This window comes from Prionailurus viverrinus, chromosome A3 (assembly GCF_022837055.1).
Source record: "Prionailurus viverrinus isolate Anna chromosome A3, UM_Priviv_1.0, whole genome shotgun sequence".
NCBI lineage: Eukaryota > Metazoa > Chordata > Mammalia > Carnivora > Felidae > Prionailurus > Prionailurus viverrinus.
The window spans coordinates 49,279,990-49,305,451 of NC_062563.1; the positions used below are offsets into that span (position 1 = coordinate 49,279,990).

The 25,462-nt window shown below is 41.9% G+C and overlaps 1 protein-coding gene across 3 annotated transcripts in view; it reads left to right on the forward strand.

Annotated features, from left to right (window-relative positions):
- Positions 1-408: 408 nt before the first annotated feature.
- Positions 409-25,462, forward strand: part of SYNDIG1 (synapse differentiation inducing 1) — a 186,834-nt gene continuing 161,780 nt past the window's right edge. The window contains exon 1 of one of the 3 annotated variants that reach the window (XM_047853322.1): positions 409-537. The gene's annotated coding sequence lies outside the window, so the exon portion shown is untranslated. Of the gene's footprint in view, positions 538-570; positions 696-908; positions 1,014-25,462 lie in introns of those variants that run through there. The other 2 variants (XM_047853323.1, XM_047853324.1) reach the window with 2 other exon arrangements.

A 25,462-nucleotide genomic window follows, 5' to 3' on the forward strand; every position in this document is an offset into this window, starting at 1 on the left:
GGGCCCGATAGGCCTGGGGCAAAGTTGGCGGCCGCCTTCTCACCGAGCCATTCCCTTCTCCTCCTCGCTCATTCTCCCTCGGAGCCCGTGGCCACCTCCTCCAGCACGCGTGTCGCCAGGCTTGGCCAACCAAGCGGCGCGTCCCGGGACGGCCCTTGCCCAACCAGCCCTCCAGGCGTGCGCCGCGGGAGTCTCCCCGCACCTTTTTTTTTTTTTTTTCCCCCTGGGGGCTGGAGCGCCGGGCTCCGCCCTATCGTCGCCTCGAGCGAGCTCCCCGCAGCCCCGGGCTGCCGCCGCTGCCCCTAGCCCGGCGCTCCTGCACGCTCGGGGCAGCCTGGGGAGCGGGTGGCGAGTGCAGGGCGGGGAGCGGCGCGGAGGGGAGGGGAAGGGAAAGAAGAGGAGGGCAGAGGAGGAGAGAGCTGGGGAGCTGAGGAGCAGAGGCGGGCGCCGCACCGCCCCGCGCCCCGCACGCTCACTGGCTCCGGAGACGCGCGGGCGGGCTCCTGGGCGCACTGGCTGGGTCACCTTGTCCGGGAGGTAAGTCCCGACCGTCCCGGCAGCGCCGGCTGGCGGAGGGGCTGGCAGGAGCCGGGCGGGGGCCGCGGGCGGGCGGGCGCAGGAGGCGGCTCTCACGCGGGAGGGCGCCCAGGCTCCGCCTCGGAGCGCGCAGACCCAGCGGCGGCGCGACGCCCGCGGTGAGTTGGGGTGGTCGCTGTGGCGGGACCTAGGAGGCTCGGGGTCGCCAGGATCTAGGGGAGAACGGAACTGGCGAGGAAGATGCGGAGGAAGGGGTCGGGTGCTGTGAACCCCGGCTGCAGCTTGGCGCCTCGCCACCCCAGTCGCCCCGGCGACGCGGAAGGGCTGTTGTGCAAAGTCGGTGGGAGCTAGTGAGACCTAGACCTCGGAGCGCAGTGGAGCGGGACTGCCCAAGGCCTTGACGGTGCGGGGCTGACGTTGGCTCTGCAGGTTCGGGCGACCCCCTGAAGCGACCCAAAGGAGACCAGCTGGGGCTGGTGAGCGGGGCAGCCGCGGAGCTGGGGACCGAGGTCCAACTGGGACTGGGAAGGGTAACCGGCTTGGATTGTCTTTGCCAAACCAAGGGAAAAAGGAAGGCGAGGGTGCGAGAGCATTGGGATGGGGACTCCCAACCCGAGACCGGGACGGAGGTGGGGACTCCGGGAGACCCCGTGTCCGCGAGCTGTCTGGTCCCTGGCAACCACGACAGCCCGCAGCCTTGGGAGCCGCCAGCCCCGCGCAGAAAGGGGACCGAGTGAGTGGACGCGCTTTTGGAGATCAAGTTCTAGTTTCGCATTCCCTAGGCATGATTTCTGCCCCTTGGTGTACGCTCTCCGAGCTGCTGCGGAGGAAGGAATGGATTGCAGGCAGAGTTGGGCACTTTTCTTAGGGAAGGGGCTTTGATCGCTGTGCGTTTTCTGAAAGACTCCAACAGAGTGGGTGCTTGCATCCTTGCTTTTGAGAGGCTGTCAGTGGGGTCGCTTGGCTTTTCTGAAAGACTAGAGGAAGGCGTCATCTGGTCGCCTTCATTTCCTTGTGGGGGGATCCCCTTGAATGCAGAGGCGTGGGCGCCTGGCACCCAGACTTCAGGTGAGCGCAGCCTTTCTGCGGCGTCAGATGCTCTGGCGCCTCGTGGCTAGTGGCCCGGACTCAATGTCTGTGCCTTCTCTGGCCTCGTTCCGGTGTTTAGTGCAGCAGACGCAAATCGAGGACTCGGTTGTTTTGAGGGATAGAGGGTGGATAGCTCCGTTTTCAGGTTAGAATCAGGCTCAGGCGGTGGTGCGTGCGCGCGTGTCTGTGTATCTGTCCGTTTCCCTCCTACTGGCCAGCGTGTTTAGTCAGAGCCCAAAGGGAGAGGCGTGCTGCTGCGCAGACCTGCAGCCTGTGGGGTGAGCAGCCTGGTAACGAACCCCAGAGCGGGCCAACTTTTCCTTGCCGAGGTGTGATCTCCAGGACAGTCTGCGTGGTGCTGGGATGTGGTCCTCCTCTGAGAGGGGTCCGGTTCAAAAATCCTCACAGCAGCAGAACCGAAGACGTGCCACCGAGGTGGCACCGCAGCAGTCTGATGTCCCTTCTTGCTAGGACAGGAAGTAGCAGGAGCCAAATTTTCAGATGAATTATTGCATGCTGTGTGCCTGGTGGTTGTGTGGAGTGTCTTTTTGGAGATCAGACCACAGGTGCCACCAGGTCTGTGAGAAGGTGTGAGGAAGAGCCCTCCACCTCCTTCCTTCCCTCCCTCTCTCCAACACCCCTGGCACATTTTCATGGAGCAAAAGTTGGTTTGTAGCTGGTCTGGTCGCCTCTTCCACCCCTCCCAAACCCACTGCATAAAAATGGAATTGCCATAATCAAGAGGACCTTGTTAAATAAAGGGGAAAAATAGGAAAATCTATGCTTAAAGGTTTTTTTTTTTTTTTTAAGATTGAAAATTTCAATAGTACACCAAAGTTGAGAGAATAATACACTGAACCCCAGGTGTACCCCTCATCCAGTACCACACTCACTGGCCCTTTGTCCTGGCCTCTTTTCAACCACCTCTCCTCAGAGTTTTGGAGGCCGTGTTTGATGAAATTTTAAGAACCCATTCCAAGCCCACTTCATCTCTAAATGCAACCCCAGGTATCTCCAGTTGATATTTCATTCCATTTCACCTATCACCAGAAACGACTGCTTTAAATGATTCCATTAGAACGGGTGCTATCTTAAAATAGAAATGAAGGCAACCCCATTTCCATTTTGGGGTAGTCAAACTTGCTGATGTTCCCTAAGGTATGGGGGGGGGGGTGAATTGAAGGAAGAAAAAGAAATCTAGATCCTGAGAAAAAGAGACATTTGAAACCATTAGATTTCACTTATACCAGTTGATATTCAGGGAATAAACAAGATTCCAGCTGAACTATGAGAGGCAAAATAATTTTTTTTCGTAAAAACTTTAAACTCAATTCATAAATCATAGGCAATTAATTAATTCCATATTTAGCATGACATAAATTAAAAGTGCTACACACTGGACTTGACTCATCTTCCTCATTAACTCTGACCTGTATTTTCTAGGGAATTATTTCTATTATAAGAGAATAAAAAGGTATTTTCTTATGTAAGTTTTCTATCCAAGACACTTGCCAGTGCTATTCAGGGGTTCATGAGCAGTACTGAATATTTCATCTCTCAAATAGAAAATAAATGTTTGGTCATCACACTAGCCACATCTGATACACCCTCTGGAGAGACACTAGCTTGCTCAGATTTGAGCTCAAGTGTAGTTTCTGGTGGCTGGAGGAGAATACCATGGTGAGGCCTCTAGAGACAATGGGAGGGTGCTCCCCCCACATTTGTACATGGCTCCCTCCCACCCTGCCACCTCTGTGCCTTCCCTTTATATAAAAGCTGTTCCTAAAAATTGTCAATGTTCTTAGAGGATTCAGTCAGACATTTGAATACCTTTATGAAGTGCATTATTTAAAGGCATCCTTAGTTAACCTTTCGTAATATGAATAACCATCCTGTAAGTGAGCAGTTTTAAGTAAAACCTTATCTTTCTGTGATACCAGTATGGCCCTGAGCCCCTCACTTTGGCCTTTGCAGATCCCCATGCACATTGGAGAATCTCATGACCCACATGGACTGATTGTAATAGTGTGATCTGTAGCTTGAGCAGACTTCATGTTACCAGCAAAATTATTTGAGTAAGTGGGCAAAGGTGGCAAGGATTGAAGGGTGGGGTGTTCATTTGTCAGCATCAGCAAAGCACTGGGGCAAAATGAGTAGAAAAACAGCCTGTACATTCAGTGGGAAGTCCTGAAGCTGTTTTGCTGAAACATACTGATATGAGGAGGTATTGGAGCCATAGCTTTTGACTTGGCATCACCACACTTGAGACATTGTGCCAACATGTCAAAAAAAGCAAAACGTTGAAGATGTGCATATATTAAATATCCCAAATATTGAAGGTGGACTTACCAGGTCCCTGCCTGTGTCACCAAAATTGGAATAATGAAGGTAGTAGCAGGTGGTTTTTAACAAATATGATTTTAAGCATTCTCTGTGCAAGATACTTAGACATTTCCAATTATTCCTGAGAGTTCATAAATTTGTGTGTGTTTTTTAATTTTAAGAAAGATTTATTTATTTATTTTGAGGGAGGGAGAGACAGAGAGAGAGAGAGAGAGAGAGAGAGAGAGAGAGAGAGAGAGAATGGGGGAGGGGCAGAGAAAGAGGGACAGTGGGAGAGAGAGGATCCTAAGCAGGTTCTGCATTGTCAGTGCAGAGCCCGATATGGGGCTTGAACTCACAAACTGCGAGATCATGCCCCAAGCCAAAATCAGGGGCTGAACACAACTGACTGAGCCACCCAGGTGCCCCTCATAAATGTGTTTTAAAGAGGGGCTGAGTAACTTTTTTAGTCATTGGGCTACAATCAGTGTCCCCACAGTGGTTTACTTTGCCATCCAGTGTACTGGATTTCAGCTGGATGTATAGGGGGAGACAGTGGGGGGTGATTTGGAATTTTCCCAGTCCTGTGATTGCCCACCCAACAGGCTTTTCCTGAAGGTCCTGTGAGGAGGCTTGCTTGTTGGGTGATTTTAGAGACTTCACTTAGCTTTTCTGAGCTTCTTCTGTTTCTTTTCATCTGCTTCTTTTTGGGATTTTGAAAACAATGTTTATAGTTGACACAGTGTTTTTTTTTAATGGGGAAGGCGGGACTGAGAACACTTTGATGTCTTAACTGTATGTGTCTTCAGGTGAAGTACCCCCCCCCCCCCCACCATCCCTCTGAGTCCCTCTGAGCGCTGGGAGTGAGTCCAGCCCTTGCTCTGTACCTGCAGCAAAAGTCAGAATGGGGACATTGTGCGTTCTTCCTTGTGAGCCTGCGTTCCCATGTAGGAATGTGTTTGGGTGATGTAGACATTCATGTCAGGGAATTGAAAGGGAATGTACAAGAAAAGCTTGTGAGCAGAAATATATCCTTAACACAACTCAATTTAGACTCATATCACATTTAAGAAATTACATGGTGCATGTTCTCTAGGAGAAAACATTTTGAAGCAGATTATCAACAAGCTACAAAGTACCAAACCTGTTAAGTTGCATTAAATAAAATACTGAAGACCCAAACCTGTTAAGTTTCATTAAATAAAATACTGAAGACCAACAACAACAAATAAGCATTGGGATCCAAGATAACTGTTAGAACCAAGAATAACATGACCAGGAAAAAATATACATACATAGAAAATAATGAAGATAAAGCATGCTTCTGAAAGCATGCTTCAGACCAACCCAGGGGACAGCTTTGCATATTTACTTGCATGAGAATGATTTATCTAGGAGTTCAATTAACATTATTCCAGAAAGATGGAGAGTTTTGCCCTTGAGGTTAAAATCAATGTTCAGTCAGCGTGAAACATTTTGAGTTTTTAGTTCTCAATTGATTCTCAAGTTGTTCAAAGATATTTGAAACTTAGGTCTCGATAATGCTATAATGTGATGGCATTTAGGGCGTGTGACTCCGAGGAAGAGGAAACAGAGTGATTTACTGATTGCATGGTGAGTCTCTCAGAAAGGGCCCGCCTAGTTTAAATTCTTATTTTATCTTATTAATGTTTATTTATTCTGTGTGTGTGTGTGTGTGTGTGTGAGAGAGAGAGAGAGAGAGAGAGAGAGAGAGAGCAAGCAGGAGAAGGACAGAGAGAGGATGTTGGGGGAGAGAATCCCAAGCAGGCTCCACACTATTAGTGCTGAGCCTGACTCAGGGCTTGATCTCATGAACGGTGAGATCATAACCTGAACCAAAATCAAGAGTCAGATGCTTAACCGACTTAGCTACCCAGTTGCCTCTAAATTCCTATTTAAAAAAATTTTTGCTTCTCAAACCTTCGACCTCATTGGGTAACTACTTTCACATGTATCTTCTATCTGTCCCTTTTTAATCTTCTAGAATGAGGAATGTCATTGTTGAAAACAAACCAAAAAACAAACATTTCAGATGTCAGAACTACAAGCATTGTATTCCATTGCCTCAACTTTAAATTAAAGATACTTCTGAAAGAGAAAAATATATTTTACCTCAAATATCCTAGAGCTTCACCTCTGCTTAGGGAAGCAAAGAAAAAAATGTTACATAAACTCACGTTTCTGCCATGTGTACAATATGCAGTTTTTTTACTTATTCTTATGACCTTATCCTCAGACCTTGGTGGCATAGACTTATAGCTGGTGTAGGTGTTTGAAGTAAGAGGGTTTGTTTTTGGGGTCCTAATGGGATTAAGTCCTGGGACAGGATTAGCAAACCCTGTAGTATTGCTGAGGGGTAGGCTCAGCTTCTGTGTAGCATTGGAATGGACCCCAAGGATGCCTAACTCATCCTACCATTGATGGCTACTAATTCTTTTGTTATTTGCAGTGTCTAAAATTGCCTTTAAATACAGTCCTCCCTTATCTGCAGGGGATGCGTTCCAAGACACCCAGTGGATACCTGAAACAGTGAATAGTACCAAGTCCTCTATATACTCCTTTTTTCCTATACATACATTCCATACATATCTATGGTAAAGTTTAATTTATCAGTTAGGTACAAGAAGAGATTAACAACAATAGCTAATAGTAAAACAGAAGATTTATAAAAACATACTGTAATAGCAGTTATGTGGATGTGGTCTCTCTCTCTCAAAATATCTTACCGAACTGTACTCACCCTTGTTGTGATGATGTGAGATGATAACATGCCCAGGTGATGAGATGAAGTGAGGTGAATGGTGTAGGCATTGTGATGGAGGCTACCGTTGACCTTCTCACTATGTCAGTATGAGAGGGTCATCTACTTCTGGACCTCAGTTGATGGTTTGTAAATAAAACTGCAAAAAGTGAAACCAGGGATCAGGGAGAGCATTTCTGAAGGCAACCTTAATACCTGAAATCTGAGCATTAGCCCCTAAGCGTTTCCTGTAGAAGGGACCTTATGCTTACCAGTTGGGATAATGGGGCTGTGTCCTGTATGGCAGTCAGAAAAGTTGACATGTGACAGGTAAACAGTGTGCACCGTCTAACCTCAGGGTATGGCCTGTGCTAGTAGCTCAGACATTTATGCACGTATTTTGAGAGCCACTCAGACATTCACAGATATATTTTAAGAGCCCCAGGTCTCCTGTAGCCCCTGCATGCTCACAGACAGTGGACAGGACCCTGCACTGGTCAGTCCCTTCACTCCCAGCCTAGTCCTGAAATGCGTTCCAGCATTCCTTGCCTGCATGCAATCCTATTTTCACTTTTCTCCCCCAATCTCTTTCCTTTCCCATAATGCTCTTTGGTATAAAAGCAGTTCCTCCACAAAGAACCATGAGCGGATTAATTAACGGGCATACTGTCCCACAGCTTTTCTTTCATACACTAAACCCAGAGACATAACACATTCATTATCAGTACTGCCACATAGTACAGTACTCTAAATTCCCTCACAAAGATGGATTTCCGCTGAAAGCCAATTTTAAGTAAAGGGGAATCATCTGTTTTGTTATTTCTAAGTTCATTCTCTTCCTTTTATTCTTATATTGATTTTTTTTTAAGCCGCGAACATAAGGGTCCCACCTTTGCACAGGGGCAACTGCTTTGTCTTTCTTTACTCAGAATTAGATCATTGGGGTTCTTTTTGGAAATCCCTTGTAACTGCATCTGGGCTCAGTAAGGGCCATGCTACCTGCAACCATGTCCCACTCACTAACTCAGAATAAGGAAGATGGTGGTCACTGTTTTGATGGTCTTGGTCCTTCTGTCATGCCCTGTGACCCCTCTTGTTGGGGTCCTCTTGCATAATATTCATTGGCACAATTGCTAATCTAAATGTTCTTGGTGTAGGTATATTAACTGTGAATAGGAGCATTGAATATATTTTGGAACATCACAGTCTATTCTAAAGCACAAGGAAAAATATATGTCTTGATTCAAAATGTGCACAACAATGTAGTTTCCTGTCCTGATAGTAGGCCTTGAGTAGCTGAATTGCCAAGTACCTTTCCAGGAAAAGTATGTACTTCAGATTCTTGGGTCCCAAACATATATTTGCAATCCAGATTCCAGTAATTACTCTGTTGTTCATTGCAGGCCAACAGGACCATAGTACGTATCAACACAGTGAGTGTCCCTGGTGCAAGGTGTGAACAGCATGGTGATGCCTTCTCTCGGTTAGTGTTTGGCCATGGTCCAGCCTCAAAGACCCTCTTTCTTTGCCAGAGAAGAGATGTTTTGCCATGTTTGATAACTTCATGACACCAGCATTCTATTTTGGAAAGGTCATGCTTTATAATACCACACCTGGCTTGCACTTCCTTCCTCCCTTCCTTTTTGCCTTCCCCCAATTGGAAGCTCCTTTGCAAGCAAAGACTACCTCCCGTTGATGGTCCACTGCCATTATTTCCCACTCAGAGTTCAGCACTGCCTGTCTCCAGTTGCTCTGTGTACCCAGCACTGTAGCAACCAAACTCACAGATGGTGTGAGCAAGGGACTTCCTGGTGACCCCTTGAGAAGAGATGAGTTAGCTGTGCTATAACCCATGTAGAACTCCCCTACCTCCCCATGTCTTGTTCTGTAGCTATTCTAATATCCATTGGGACCGGCAAAACTTTCTGGTGTCCTTCAGATAGTCAATTGCCTAGTCCAATTTAGAATTGCAAGTTACATCTAATTTTAGGCTTACTTCTAGGGCTGGAGAAGCTTTGCCTGGTGAGAGGGACCCTCGGCCCTCAGGCACCTAGATGAACCAGTAGATCCTTCTGGTAACTTTTGAGGGCCTTCCCATACCACAGTCCCTGACTCTAGCCCTAGGTTCCACCGTCTCAAGCTTCTCTGCTCCTGACAGGCAACCCGAAACTCAGGATTGAAGCTCCTGGGCTTGCCTTGTCAGCTCCCAGGAGAAAGCCATGTGGCCTCCCTGGGAATTTCATCCTCAGACCTGGAAGGGGTCTCTTCATATTCCAGGTGAGGGGCCAGAGGCCTATGTATGTATGTATGTATATGTGCTCTCTGCATGCCAGAGACTGGGGAGTGGCAGTGTCAAGGTGAAATGGGCCTACTTTAGGAGCAGAAGAAGTACTCCATGATGACCATGAGTTTCCAGACTGTGCTTGTGGCTGGTGGCAGAGGTCTGACCATCAGGGAGAATGGGAGACAGTGAGTCTCAATGGAGCACATAGCATTCCACTTCCCCTTGACTACAGTGTGTCTTGGGTACCAGAGGAGGAGCTGGAGGCAGCCATGGGCTCTGGGGCATTAGCACTTCAGTGGAAATTGAGGCTGTCTGGTAGTGAGGGGTGAGTGATGCAGGGGCTCATGAAAGCTGAACCCTGGACCATTCCAGACTGAGGAATGACCTCACTTCTGTATGGCTGCAGATATTCCAGATGCCAGGGGCTGGCCCATCTGGACCTATGACACCAATGCTGTCTTCTAGCCTTCCTGACTTCAGGATTTGGCTCTCAGGGCTAGATCTGGACACCACTCCACGAGTGGTGGACCTCCACTTTACATTTCTCTCTGAGGGGAGATGTTGCACCACACATAAACTGGGGCCATCTACATTGAAAGGAGAAGCCTCATCCTTCTGTTTTCCAGATGAAATTTAGGGAAGTGAATGTATTTGCAGAAGCAGAGTAAGCTCAGGTCTGAAGGGCCAGATTCAGGCTTGCAGAGCTTTTTTGGAGCTTGTCATGAGGATTATCAGGATAACCAATGGATGCCTCCTACTGCTTGTGCCTTCTTGTACTATCTGTGCCTCTCTCCCAGGAAAGAAGAGGAAGGGAAGAGAAGGGAGGGGAAGGATGAAGATTTGAAACATGTGTATTATTCCATTTCATTTCCTTAGCAACCTCCTAAGATGCCCCCATTATACACTTGGTGGGATGAGACTCGGAGGGATTACTCAACCTGCTCTGTAATGTCACTGCTGGTTGTAGGGCCTCTGGGCATGGACAGAGTTTATCAGGGTTTATTTATTTCTGTGTTTGTCTCCAAAGTTCATGTTTTCTCACGCATGATACTCAGGGATTTGTTGTTGTTGTTGTTGTTGTTTTGCATTGCTAGTATCTGATGTATTGTCCTAAGACAATAACATATCCTATGCAATAGTTGGACAGACAAACAGAGACAGAAACTTCCATTTTGCAGCAAAGACCAAGGAGGACAAAATGTAATTAGGTCATTTCTCCATCTGTGCTTTTTGATAGTTTCCTTGGAGGACAGTGCCCAGAGCATGTCAGCAAACTGTGACCCATGGTGCGGGGGAAGGGGGAGTTGGGTTGGGCCAGACCAGGGAGTTGTGTGCCTAGAAAAGTTCAGAACAGAAATCTCCTGCAGAATATACAGCAGTCAGGGTGGCGGGGGGGGGGGGGGGTGTGGGGAGAGGGGGAACCCATTCCCTCTAAATGCCATGGGCCCCAGACATTTATAGAGAACATAAAAATAAACTAAACAGGATAGCAGATTGCCTAGTGAGACCTTGTGGGCACTCAAGGCTTTTCCCAGAAGATACAACTGTCCTGTCTCCTTCGATGCTACCCAGAAATGCTGGTCTTCCTGGCATTTGTATTCAGAACTGTATATTTCAGGAATATATTTTGGTGAGTTGGACTCTATCCATTGCTTATGTTTCCCTCCTTAGGACCAAGTTGGTGCCTTTATTAGAGAATGAAACACAGATGAACTCCATTGTTTCTTGTGGCACAAATCAAAGGGACTCTGCACTGTGGTGTGGCTTAGCCCTGGAAGATGTTTTGGGAGCATAGTCCTGATGGTGCACTTCCCTCTTTTCTGACACCTCCTTTCCCTCTTTTACCCTCCTTGATTTCACTGACCAGGCCTTTTCTGGCAGAATGGCCTGAGCCCTGGCAAGAGCCCACTGTTTTTCATACTCCCCATACTCTAACTAAACTGTCCTGTGGTCTTGCTTTTGGCTGTGATTTATATGCACCTGGCTCCCAGATTTCTTTCTCTATTCCTAAACCCTCCCAAGGCTCAGCCTTGTCTATCCACATGCCCACTAGCATCTCACTTGGGGACGTCTGCCTCAGAGAACCTCCCTCTGCCTTCCCCAGGCCCTCACACTCCCTGCCCATGCCCTTCCTCTAGTGATGACACACAGCAACCTAGATATCCAGAAAATTGCTCACCTCTTAGGCTCCTACCTCTTCCTTGTCACCAGATTTCTTACCTTCTCAATATTTTTTACCTCTCCCTTGCATATCTTCCACCATTAGCTCCATCTGGACATTCACCTCCTTCCAGGTTCTCTCAGCAGCTTCCTGCAAGGTCTCATTACCTGCTCCCATGTGCTTCTCATTTCCAGTCTCCAGGACTGTTGGAAGAATTAGCTTTCTAAAATGCACATCTCATCTCGAAGGCCTTCATTGGCTTCTCATCTCCAGTTAAATAGGAAGGCTGCCTGAAGAGGATAGCAAGCTGTCCATGACAGTCCTGTCCACCCTCCAGCTTCTTCCCCAACTCCATAGGTTCCTATAACACTGGCCATTCATACCCCCACCAACATACCACATGTTTTCATGCCTCTCCCCATGTTGGTTGTCATCTCCTGCTAATCTTCTTCAAGGCTCAGCTTGGCCATACCTGGTGCCTTTCCTTCAAAGTTCAGTGTCCCTGCCTCTGGGTTCCTTGTTACCTGGGCCCACCCCATTCTGGTGTGGCATGAGCAAAACAACCAAAGTAAGAGATACCTGGAAATAATTTTGGCAAGAAATATGTGGAACCATACAAAATAACTGTAGAATTTTACTCATGGAATAAGGGAAGATTTGAATAAATGGAGAGAAATACAATGCTCTGGGATAAGAACACTCAACAGTAACAAGATGACATTATTTTCACCAAGTTAATTTACAAGTTTAATGCCATTTCAATCAGAATCCTGATGTTATAATTGCCTTTTGAACTTCACACAATTATTCAAAACCTCATGAAAGAATAATCAGGCTGTGATGCTAAGTTTATTTAAGTGTAGTGGAATGAAGGAGGGCTTATCCTCCCAGATAATGAAACTGAGCATCAAACTATACCCATTAGGATGTCTATCATAAAATTTTAAAAAAGCAAATAATAAGTGTTGGCGAGGTCGTGGAGGAACTGGAAGTCTTGTACATTGCTGGTGGGACTGTAAAATGGTGCAGTTGTTATGGAAAATAGTATGGAGGTTCCTCAAAAAAATCAACATGGAATTATAATATGATCCAGCAATCTCATTTCTAAGTATATTTCCTAAAGAATTGAAAGCACAATCTTGAAGAGATATTTGCATAATCATGTTAATAGCAGTGTTATTCATGAGAGCCAAGAGGTAGAGTCCAAGTATGCAGCCCAAATGTCCATTGATAGATGAATTGATTTAAAAGGGTGTGGTGGGTATACAATGAGATACCACCTCACACCTGTTGGAATGGCTAAAATTAACAACACAAGAAACAAGTGTTGGCAAGGATGCAGTCAAAGGGGAACCATCTTGCACTTTTGGTTGAAATGCAAACTGGTATAGCCACTCTGGAGAACAATATACAGGTTCCTTAAAAAACTGTATATATATATATATATATATACACACACACACACACAATACTGTATATATATACATATATATACATAATATATGTATATGTATATACATACATGTATGTATATACATATATATGTGTATATACATATATATATACTGTATATATATACATATATATACATAATATATGTATATGTATATACATACATATATGTATATACATATATATGTATATATACATAGGTATATACATATGTATATACATACATGTATATATACATATATATACATGTATATATACATGTATGTATATACATATATACATGTATGTATATATATACATATATGTATATATACATATACATATGTGTGTATACATATATGTATATATATAATGTATATATATACATATATATACATATATGTGTATATATATATGTATATACATATATATACATATATGTATATACATATATATGTATATATACATGTGTATATACATATGTATATATACATGTATATATGTATATATACATGTATATATGTATATATACATGTATGTATATACACATGTATATATACATATATATGTATATACATATATGTATATATATGTATATACATATATGTATATATATATACACATATATATGTATATATATTATATATATACATATATACATTATATATATACATATATGTATATATATATATACACACACACATATACATATACACACACACAATGGAATATTACTCAACCATCAGAAAGAATGAAATCTTGTCATTTGTGATGACGTGGATGGAGCTAGAATGTATTATGCTAGGAGAAATAAGTCAATCAGAGAAAGACAAATACCATATGATTTCACTGATATGTGAAATCTAAGAAACAAAACAGATGGACATATGGGATATGGGGCAGAGAGGAGCGAAGGAAACAAACCACAAGATATTCTTAATGATAGAGAACAAGCTGAGGGTTGATGGAGGGAGGTGGGTGGAGGTGGGAGGTGGGGGGGATGGGCTAGATGGGTGATGGGTATTAAGGAAGACACTTGTGATGATCACTGTGTTCTATGTAAATGATGAATCACTGAATTCTACTCCTAAAATCAATGTTGCACTGTGTGTTAACTAAAAGTTAAATTTAAAAAATTAAAAAAAATAAAAGGATATGGTATATGCATGCAATGGAATATTATTTAACCTTAAGAAGGAGGAAAATTCTGACACATGCTACAACATGGATGAACTTTGAGGATTTATAAGAAGTGAAATAAGCCAGTCGTAAAAAGACAAATATTGTATGATTCTGTTTATGTGAGGTTCCCAAAAGAGTCAAATATATAAATACAAAATATAGATCAATGGTTACTAGGACATGGGGGCAAGGAAGAGGAAGAATTGTTTAATGGATATGGAGTTACAGATTTGTGAAATGAAAAGATTCTAGAATCTCCCAAAAAGCAGAAGTCCAAGACCAGATGACTTCACTGATAATTCTACCAAACTTTAAGAATAATTAATACCAGTACTTCCCAAACTCTTCCCAAAAAAGAAGAGGGGGAATACTTCCAAACTGATTGTATAAGGCCAACACTACCCGATGCCAAAACTAGACAAGGATGCCACAAGAAGAAATTCACAATATCCCTGATGATCTTAGAGGCAAAAATCCTCAGCAGAATACTAGCAAATTGACTTCAACAATACATTAAAAGAATCATACACCATGATTGAGTGGGATTTATTTCTGGGATGCAAGGATGGTTCAGCATCTGCAAATCAATGTGATACATTACATTAACAAAATGAAGGAGAAAAATTATATGATCATCTAAATAGATGCCGAAAATGCAGATGCATTTGTCAAACTTTAACATCCATTTATGATAAAACCTCTCAACAAAATGGGTGTAGGTGGAACATATTTCAACATAATAAAGACCATATATGAGTCCACAGCTAACATCATACTTAACAGTGAAAACCTGAAAACTTTTCCTCTAAGATAAGGAACAAGACAGAGATTCCCATTCTCACCACTTTTATTCAATATAGCAGATATTCTAACAAGAGCAATTAGACAAGAAAAAGAAATAAAAGACATCCAAACTGGGAAGAAGTAAAACTGTCACTACTTGCAGGTGACATGATATCATGTATAGAAAACACTAAATCCTACACACACACACACACACACACACACAATCAGTAAAGTTGTAGGATACAAAAATTGATATACAAAAATCTGTTGCCTTTCTATGTACTAATAACAAACTATAAGAAATAGAAATTAAGAAAAAAGTTGATTTACAATTGCATCAAAAAGGATAAAATGGGGGCGCCTGGGTGGCGCAGTCGGTTAAGCGTCCGACTTCAGCCAGGTCACGATCTCGCGGTCCGTGAGTTCGAGCCCCGCGTCGGGCTCTGGGCTGATGGCTCAGAGCCTGGAGCCTGTTTCTGATTCTGTGTTTCCCTCTCTCTCTGCCCCTCCCCCGTTCATGCTCTGTCTCTCTCTGTCCCAAAAATAAATAAACGTTGAAAAAAAAAATTAAAAAAAAAAAAGGATAAAATGCCTATGAATAAATTTAAGCAAGGAGGTGAAAGACACGTACACTGAAAACTATAAGACATTGATGATAGAAATTGAAAAAGACACAAATAAATGGAAAGATAATTTGTGCACATGGATTGAAAAAATTAGTATTGTTAAAATGTCCATACTACACAAAGCAATCTACAGATTCAATGTACTCCCTATCAAATTCCAATGGCATTTTTCACATGGAGAACAAACAATCCTCAAATTTCTATGGAACTACAAAAGGCCCTAAATAGCAAAATAATCTTGAGAAAGGAACAAAGCTGGAAACATCATGCTTCCTGATTTCAAGCCCTATTACAAAATCTATAATAATTAAAACAGTATGATATTGGTACAAAATGCATAGATCAATGGAACAGAATAGAGAGCCCAGAAATAAATATTTGGTCCATTAATTATGACAAAGTAACCAAGAATATATAATGGCTAAAGAACTGTCTCTTCAGTAGGTGTTGTTGGGAAAACTAGACCACTGTCTTATGCCATACAGAGGAATTAACTCAAAATGGGCAAAAGATGTGAACATAAGACCTGAAACTACAAAATTTCTAGAATAAAATGCAGTTAGTCACCTCCTTTACATTGGTCTTGGCAATGATTTTTGGATTTGACACCAAAAGCAAAGTAAACAGAAGCAAATATTAATAAGTGGAACTATATCAAACTGAAAAGCTTCTTCACAGTAAAGGAAATCATCAACAAAATTAAAAAGAAGCCTACCAAATGGGAGAGAAGTTTCATAAATCATATATCTGATAAGGAGTTAATACTCAAAATATACAAAGGACTCATAAAATTCAACAGCAACAACAAAAACAATTTGATTAAAAATGGACATTTTTGCAAAAGACATATCACATAAAGGGTTAGTATCCAAAATCTATAAAGAACTTATCAAACTCAACACCCAAAAAGCAAATAATCCAGTGAAGAAATGGGCAAAAGACATGAATAGACACCTCTCCAAAGAAGACATCCAGACATCCAGACATCCAACACACAAGAAAATGGTCAACATCACTCATCATCAGGAAAATACAAATCAAAACCATAATGAGATACCACCTTACACCTGTCACAATGGCTAACATGAACAACTCAGGCAACAACAGATGTTGGCGAGGATGCAGAGAAAGAGGATCTCTTTTGCACTACTGGTGGAAATGCAAGCTGGTGCAGCCACTCTGGAAAACAGTGTGGAGGTTCCTCAAAAAATTAAAAATAGAACTACCCTACATCCCAGCAATTGCACTACTAGGTATTTATCCAAGAGATACAGATATACTGTTTTGAAGGGGCACATGCACTCCCATGTTTATAGCAGCACTATCAACAATAGCCAAAGTATGGAAAGAGCCCAAATATCCATCAATGGATGAATGGATAAAGAAGATGTGAGATACACACACACACACACACACACACACACACACACACACAATGGAGTATTACTTGGCAATCAAAAAGAATGAAATATTTCCGTTTGCAACTACGTGGATGAAACTAGAGGGTATTATGTTAAGCAAACTTAGAGAAAGACAAATATCATATGACTTCACTCATATGAGGACTTTAAGATACAAAACAGATGAACATAAGGGAAGGGAAGCAAAAATAATATAAAAACAGGGAGGGGGACAAAACAGAAGAGACTCTTAAATATGGAGAACAAACAGAGGGTTACTGGAGGGGTTGTGGGAAAGGGGATGGGCTGAATGGGTAAGGGGCATTAAGTAATCTACTCCTGAAATCATCGTTGCACTATATGCTAACTAATTTGGATGTAAATTTAAAAAATTTAAAAAATGGACACTTTTCCAAAGAAGAGATACAGATGATCAACAGGTACCTGAAAAGTTGCTCAACATCACTAATCATCAGGGAAATATAAATCAAATGCATTATGAGATATCACCTCACACCTAATAGAATTGCCATTACCAAAAAAACAAAAAAACAAAAAACAAAAAATAGCATGTGGAAAAGAGAACCCCTGTGCAGTATTGGTGGGAATGTAAATTAGTGCAACTACTATAGGAAGCAGTTTGGAGGTCCTCAAAAAATAAAAAATAAAAAATAAATAAATAAATAATAGAACCACATAATCCACCAATTCCACTTCTGGGTATTTGTCCAAAGAAAATTAGGTTATAACTCAAAAAGATATATGCATCTCCATGTGCATTTAAGCATTAGAAAGCAACTTAAGTGTCCATCAGTGAATAAATAATTTGTTACACACACACACACACACACACGAATATTATTCAGCCATAAAAAAGGAAATCCTGCTATTTGCAATAACATGGATAAAACTTGAGAGAATTATGGTAAGTGGAATAAGAAAAACAAATACTGTATGGTATCACTTGTATGTGAAATCTAAAAACAAAAACAAAAACTAAACTCCCTAAGAAACAAACACTGATCTTATAGATGCTAAAAACAGATTGGTGGTTGCCAGAGGAGGAGGGGGAGGGGAGTGGGGTAAATGGATGAAGAGAGTCAAAAAGTAAAAAGTTCCAGTTATAAAATCAATAAGTCCTGGGGATGTAATGTGCAGCATGGTGGCTATAGTTAATAATACCATGTTGAATATTTGAAAGTTGCTAAGACATCTTAAAAGTTCTCATCACAAGAAAATAAAGTGCAAGTATGCATGGTGATGGATGTTAACTAGACTTATTGAGGTTATTTTATAATAAATATAAATATTGAATCATTATGTTATACACCTGAAACTAACATAATGTTATATGCCAATTATATCTCAATTTAAAAACCCACAATGGTGAGACTAGTTGCTTGGCTGCTTATCAGGCTGATTACTCCATCTCTGGGCAAAATCTGTGGGCTCTCTGGTACCAAATGATCCAGATGCCTGTCACTTAAGATCCCAGGGGACAATATGAGGACATTGACTCTGGTTCTTTCTCATCTGTAAAATGGTGAGGGTACCTACCTGCGTCCTTCATGGAGTTACTACAAAATGCAAATAAAGGATAGAGTAGAGAAAAAAGTTCGGTGTGGGAAGTGGGGGGTCGGGGGGAGTCAGTGCCACAAAAATAAATTCTGGAGATCTGATTCACAATATGAATATAACACTGTTGAACTATACACATGAAAATGGTTAAGATGGTAAATTTTGTGTTATGTCTTTTTTTTATGTTTATTTTATTTATTTGAAAGAGAGAGAGAGAGCAGGGGAGGGGCAGAGAGAGACAGAGAGAGAGGATCCCAAGCAGGCTCCATACCATTAGCACAGAGACTGACACGGGGCTCAAACTCACAAGTCATGAGACTTACAAGTTACAAACTCACAAGTCATGAGACTCAAACTCACAAGTCATGAGCTGAAATCAAGAGTTGGACACTTAACTGAGTCACCCAGGTGCACCTACCGTTATGTTTTTGTCACAATAAAAACAATCTCACATTCATTGGAGCTCTAAGGTTCTAATTACTAGCAAATAATTGACAGACTGTTCTAGTTATCTATTGTTCATAACAAACTGCCTCCAGAATTTTGTGCTCATGGATACGTGGGTCAGAAATTCAGAAAAGGCACAGCACAGCAGAGATGCCTTGTATCTGCTCCATAATGTTTGGGGCTTCAGCTCTGAAGACTGATGGCTGGGGCTGAAGTCACTGGGGCTTCTTTGCTCTATATTGCAGGTGCCTGGGCTGGGCTCACTTGAAGGCTAAACCCAGATGGGACTGTCACCTGGAGTGCGTACACCTAGCCTTTGTCTGGAGCTTCCTCACAGCATGGCAGACTCAAGGTAGATTTTGTGTGCCTTAGCTGGCGCTCCAAGAGTGAGCATGAATGAGGCACAGAGTACAGGCTTATTCAGCCCAACTCCATTTTGTTTTAATAGGTGAGTGTCTAAACTAGCCCATATTAAAGAAGAGGTGAATTAGATCCAACTTCCTAAAGAGAGACATGTCAAAGAATTTGTGACCACATTCAGTTTGCCATTATAGGTAAGATAGAAAACTCTGGAATAGATTCCGATCCCAAGAGCTTATTGTATTGGCAAAGGCAGCATGGCAATCGGAAAGAGCTGGATTGATCAACAACTGGCATGTAGGAAGTTGGCTGTTTGGATATACAGTCAAATTATATCCCTCCACATTATGAAAATTTCTGAGTGAATATAAAGAGAAACATCGGTAAATAAATATAAAAAGCATAAATAAATTCAGCCTACAGTTGAATGTCTTAGTAGCATTTCCAAATGAGAATATTGATAAAGAATAACCAAATATATGTTACTCATTCTGTGCAATAAACACTGTAAGCAAAATTTAAAAAGCATAAAATAGCTTGGAAATAAACATTTATGACAAATGTAACAATGCTTAATCCTTGCAGAGTAAGCAATAAGAAACCAAACAACTTCATCGAAAACTGAGCATGTGCCATGGAGAAAAAGTTGAGATGAAATGGGAATGACTGATATATAAATATATGCAAAAGTGTTTATCCTTAGTTATAATTGTGAAAATAGAAAATTTAGTTTCGGAAGACATATCTTCCTTCGAAAACAATTGTGTAGATTCAAAGATGGTGCTGCTCAGGTCAGTAAGGATGCCTGAAGAAAACATGGGCTCTCTGATTCTCTGTGCAGGAGAGCTGAGTCAGCCCTTGTCTCAAAAGCTATTTGACATGTTCATCCAGGTCCTTCTGTTACCTCCTGGACCCCATGCATGAACCCATTAAGCTGCAGTTCTAAGGTACCTGCAAAACATGCACATGTGCACCTGAAGTAATGAAATATCAGGGAAAAAAACCCTAAATGCTTGTCATGAAGGGATTAAATATCATGTAGAAATGATGTTCTTCCAATAAATAGTAAGATAAACTCAGTACTTGGTTCATTGACCAGGGCCATGCCTGGTATCTATTTGTATGGATGCATGTCCATGATAGGCTAATAAAGATAGAAATCTAGAGAAAATATGTTAAAAAAATTGTGTGAATGTGTTATGCTGTGTGTGTGTGGTGGGGATAGTTTGTATATTCCTTCAAAAATTGCTGGAAGGCTATTTCCCAAATTATTAATAGTACATAGCTATGAGGAATAGGGCAGAAGTAGGAACTTTCATTTTTTACTTTATACATTGGTATAGTTTACATTTACAAAAGTAAATGTGTTGCCTTTACAATAAAAAATTAAACAAAAATCTATCCTATGGAAATAATAAGAGGTCTGGATAAAGTTTTTTAGTTACATGTTCATACACACTTTGGGGGAAGTGGGAAACCTAGGGCCTCCTAAGAGTGGAATAAAAGGTATGCAGAGCGAGTGATGCATGCTCAGGTTACAGTGACAAAGCAGGACTCAAAACCACATGTACTTACATGTAGAGGGAGAAAAATGCATATGTATTTGGGGAAGACTAGAGAAGAGGCCCCAACATTATATGCAGATTTTTCTTTATGTACTTTTCTAATGTTCTTATTGATTAATTATTACTGTTCGAAAAAACTAAAAAATCAGAAAAGACGTTATTTTGTATTCCTATACACTGTGCCTGGAGCCTGGCACCCAGTAGGAGGTGCTCAGTCCATGTTTGGCCTTCCTTGATTTCCACTCAACCCCATGCCCTCCTCTGGCAAAAGCTTTTCTGTTCCCCTGCCCACCATCCCCAGTTTGAGTGAGTTCTCATCCTTTCTGTGCACACTCATGCAAGCCCTCTCCCATGGCCCTATGCCCCACAACCGTGTAGACTCTTTAGAAGTAGTTCATTCAACATATCTCAAGTGCCTACCATGCACTCTATCTTGTGTTAAATGTCAGAGAGAAGAGGAACATTTGGGGACCTTCACTGTACCTTCAATGGCTTGTCTTGCTGGTGGGATGGGGCTTCATTTGCTCTAAATGCCTGCAAGTGAGATGATGCAGGTGAGTACACGGGCTGTGGGGCTTGGAAAGAGACCTCAGTCAGAGCGAGGGGTGGGGACATTCTGGCAAGGCTCAATCAAGACTGATCAGACCAGAGAAGTAGAAAGAAGGGATCTTCCAGGCAGAGAGTTCAGGATAAGGGTCAAAGATCAGATATGGCATTTCTGTATGGCCTCAGAACCTAATCTGCACCAATAGTGTTTATTGAGGTCTAGAGGACTGGATGGGAAACTGTAGACAGTCAAATTAGCTCACAAACAACTGTGGCTCTCTATTGCTGCATGCAGATTGCCCCAAAACTTACCACCATAAAATGCTCACAGTGTCTGAGGGTTGACAGTTTGGGAGAGAACAGCTGGCTGCATCCAATTCTGGTCTGTTGTTAGGGTGCAGACAGAGGGTATCTAGCACTGGGAGATTGGGGAATTTGGGCAGCTGGAGGTCAGCTGGGCAGCTCTGGAACTCTCCATGTGGCCTCTCCATGTGGGCTGTATTGGGCTTCTTTGCAGAATGGTGGCCTCAAGATGTTGGACTTCCTCAGTGACTTCTCAGCGTTCCAGTGTGAGTCTTCCAGCAGAAGACATAAGTCATGTGGACTTTTCTGCCTCAGGAGGCACATAATGGCACTCCCACCACATTTCATCAATTACACATGAATCACAAGCCCGCCTAGATTCAGGAAAGGGGACAGAGCCCCCACCTCCCAATGACAGGAGTGCCAAAGCAACATTGTGAAGTAATTGTGGGATGCAAAATACTGTTATGTCCATCTTTGGGAAATATGATCTGACACAAATACTTAAAAGCAAACTGACTTGGTAGGTCTTTAGATCACAGATAAAAGTGGAACCTTTCTCAACAGCAAATGATCCAGATCCATCTTTTTAGTATGTGGGTTCTTCCACACCTCATTACTTATTTTCCAGTATCAACATAAATTCTTAGTGTGTCAAATTATGTCTCAAAAGTATATTCTAGAGGGTGATGTTCTGTTAGGTCCATAATCATAAACTGGGGCATAGGTTAATAGCACCAATATTGCATGTTATATAGTGCATTAGTTATTGTGTAAGTGAATTCTAGGTCTTAGGAATTTTGCTCAATTCCATCATTCTCTAGTATTTTCACTCAAGAGATGGAAGGGAAAGGTGAGAAAAAGAATTAGAAGTTTCATGTCCTTGTATGTCTAATAACTTCTCTAGATTTATACAGAAATCAGTGGCAAAGCTGATTTGGATCTAGCTTTTTTGCTTTTTGATTTTTTTTGTCTTTTTTTTTTTTGAGGTGTAAAATACATAGACCTCTTTTTGCAACTGTGTGAGTACATAGGTTAGAGATTGTCAAGCTTAAAAATAAAACAGCCGGTTATTTTACCAACAACATAGGTTTATTTGAAAATGGCAGAAAAATTGTAATTTGAGACATGTAGGCTATGGCCAAACTAAAGGCAAGTCTGAAAGACAAAGGAGAGGAGCCATTACTTTATAGAGAAAAAGGAGGAAGTTGGGAGGGGCTGCTTTAATGAAAGTCCATGGAAGGAACATGAATTTAGGATAGTGATGATTTCTCATTGGCTGAGTTGTAGCAGTTTCTCATTGGCTGGACTGTTGCTGGGCAAGGAGAAAATCTTTCCTACTCCTTCTGGATCTAGTAAAGTAGGCTTCTTCCTGATGGAAAATGCAAGATACCTTCCTCCTGAGGTCTGCAATTGAGGGGTGGGAGGGCATGTGTGCTCCCCCTTCTGACTTCTTGGCTCTATTTTATTTTTATTTATTTTTTTCTTTTTTGTGATGACATGCATTCTGGCAGTTTGGCCTGTAAGTTGTCAGGCAACATGCAAGTAGTATATTACCTCATTAGAATTATAGAGTAGTTCTCTATACTTTTGTACAGTGAGCAAGTATTTATTTGTCTAGAATCTAGTTAATAACTATTAGAACTATTAAATACAGCTAAACTAAAATTATTCCTAATAGAGTGGCAATTCAGAAAGCACTGACTGTCTTGCATTGTGTTTGGTTTGTCATGATAGACATTATCACTTATAGTATTGACACTCTGGAAGAGGTAGAAGACTGGAAGGTCTCAAGCATCATGCTATGATTCTCTAACTTATCCAGGGCTTTGAGTGAAAACCATATTATTGTGTGTTTTTCACAAAGAACAAAATATTATGGAAATGATCATCTATTTGCAAGTTCAGATAGAATTATGATTATGCTACCATTTATTAGAATAATGTGGCCAGTCTGCAATTTTTTTTTACTTTTTAGATTTGATTTAATTTAATTTAATTTAATTTAATTTATTTTTTCATCATGATAAGTGTAATGTTTAATCCCCATAACATATTTCACCCATCCCTCCATTCCCCTTCCCACTGTTAACCATTAATCTGTTCTCTAAAGTGTCTCTTGTTTCTCTATTTTTTACTCTTGCTCATTTGTTTTGTTTCTTAATTCTACATATGAGTGAAATCATATGGTGTTTATCTTTTTGTAACTAACTTATTTCACTTATGATAATACTCTCTGGCTCCATCTCTGTGATTGAAAATGGCAGATTTCATTATTCTTTATGGCTGGATAATATTCCATTGCATATATATACTATATCTTCTTTATCCATTCATCTCTTGATGGACACTTGGGCTGCTTCCAAAATTTGGCTATTGTAAATAATGCTGAAATAAACATAAGGGGGCATATATCACTTTGAATTAGTGTTTTTGTATTTTGGGGTAAATACCCAGTTATGTGATTACTGGATCCGAGGACAGTTTTATTTTTAATATTTTGAGGAAACTCCATACTGTTTTCCACAGTAGCTGTACCAGTTTACATTCCCACCAACAGTGCATAAGGGTTCCTTCTTCTCCACATCCTCACCTCACTTGTTTCTTGTATTTTTGATATTAGCTCTTCTGACAGGTGTGAGGTGGTATCTCATTGTAGTTTTGATTTGCATTTCCCTGATGATGAGTGATTGAACATCCTTTCATGTGTCTGTTGGCCATCTGGATGTTTTCTTTGGAAAAATGTACATTCATGTGGTCTTCCCATATTTAAATTGAATTATTTGTTTTCAGAATGTTGAGTTTTATAAGTTCTTTATATGTTTTGGGTACTAACCCTGTATCAGATGTGATTTGCAAATATCTCCTCCCATTCCATAGTCTTTCTCTTGACCCTATTTTATTTTTTTATAATTTTTTTAAATTTTTTTAACATTTATTTATTTTTGAGACAGAGAGATACAGAGCATGAACGGGGGAGGGTCAGAGAGAGAGGGAGACACAGAATCCGAAACAGGCTCCAGGCTCTGAGTGGTCAGCACAGAGCCCGATCCGGGGCTTGAACTCACGGACCGCGAGATCATGACCTGAGCTGAAGTCGGACGCTTAACCGACTGAGTCACCCAGGCACCCCTCTTGACCCTATTTTAAATGAGGTTTCTTTTAGTTTCACAAACTGAAACAGCAAGAATAACAGAAAAGCAGGGACACAGGAGCTGAACACTGGGATTTCTTACTCTGACGAGCTACCAGCCTACTAGAGGAGGACTGCTTCTGCTATTTGGCCCAAGTGAAGGGAAGGTAGCAGTTTGTTAGCTGAAGATGCTGGAGGTGGGAGGGGCTGACTCAGCAGCTCAGTGCACTCAGGGCTGAAGCTCTGCCATCCTCCTGGGTCCCAGATGGCTGCTGCAACCCAAGACATCACATCTGAGATCAAGGCAAGGAGTGGGAGAGGTGGCCAGAGTCTCCCAAAGACATTTGTCCACAGGTTTCTTTGGCTAGACCATGTCTGCAGCCATTCTTGGTTAAAGGAATGCCTGGAGTAAGGGTGAGGAACTGCTTTTCCTGCCTCCAAGTGAAGGTGGGCCAAAGTGATATCCTAGAGTGCATTCTCCACTCAGCCTGTGATTGTCACCCACCCCAAGACACATGGGATAGATGTAAGGTGGGAAGTTCAGAACATGTGTGTTTCTGAACAAAAAAGAACAGTCACTGGTTTGCTGATGATTCTGAAATTGTGTATAGTGTGTGTGTGAGGGATGGCAGTGAGGTAGGTAAAAGAGAGGCAGTAAATCTTGAGCTTGGGTTGGGGAAGCCAAGCAGAGAACCTGGACTGAGGCCAAGCAGAACTTCTCAGCTTGAGTGAGCACATCTGGGTGCTGGTAAAGTGCAGGTTCTGAGGAAGCTGGGGTGGGGGATCCTGAACCTGCACCATGCTCCTACCTCATGATATTGCCTCATTCTAAGTAGCCCAGGTCCAGGTGGTGCTCAGACTTGACTGCACAGTAGGTTCACCTGAGGATATTGAAAAATTGGCTTGCATGCAAATCATGTAAAGAATATAAATTGATTTGGGTCAATAATA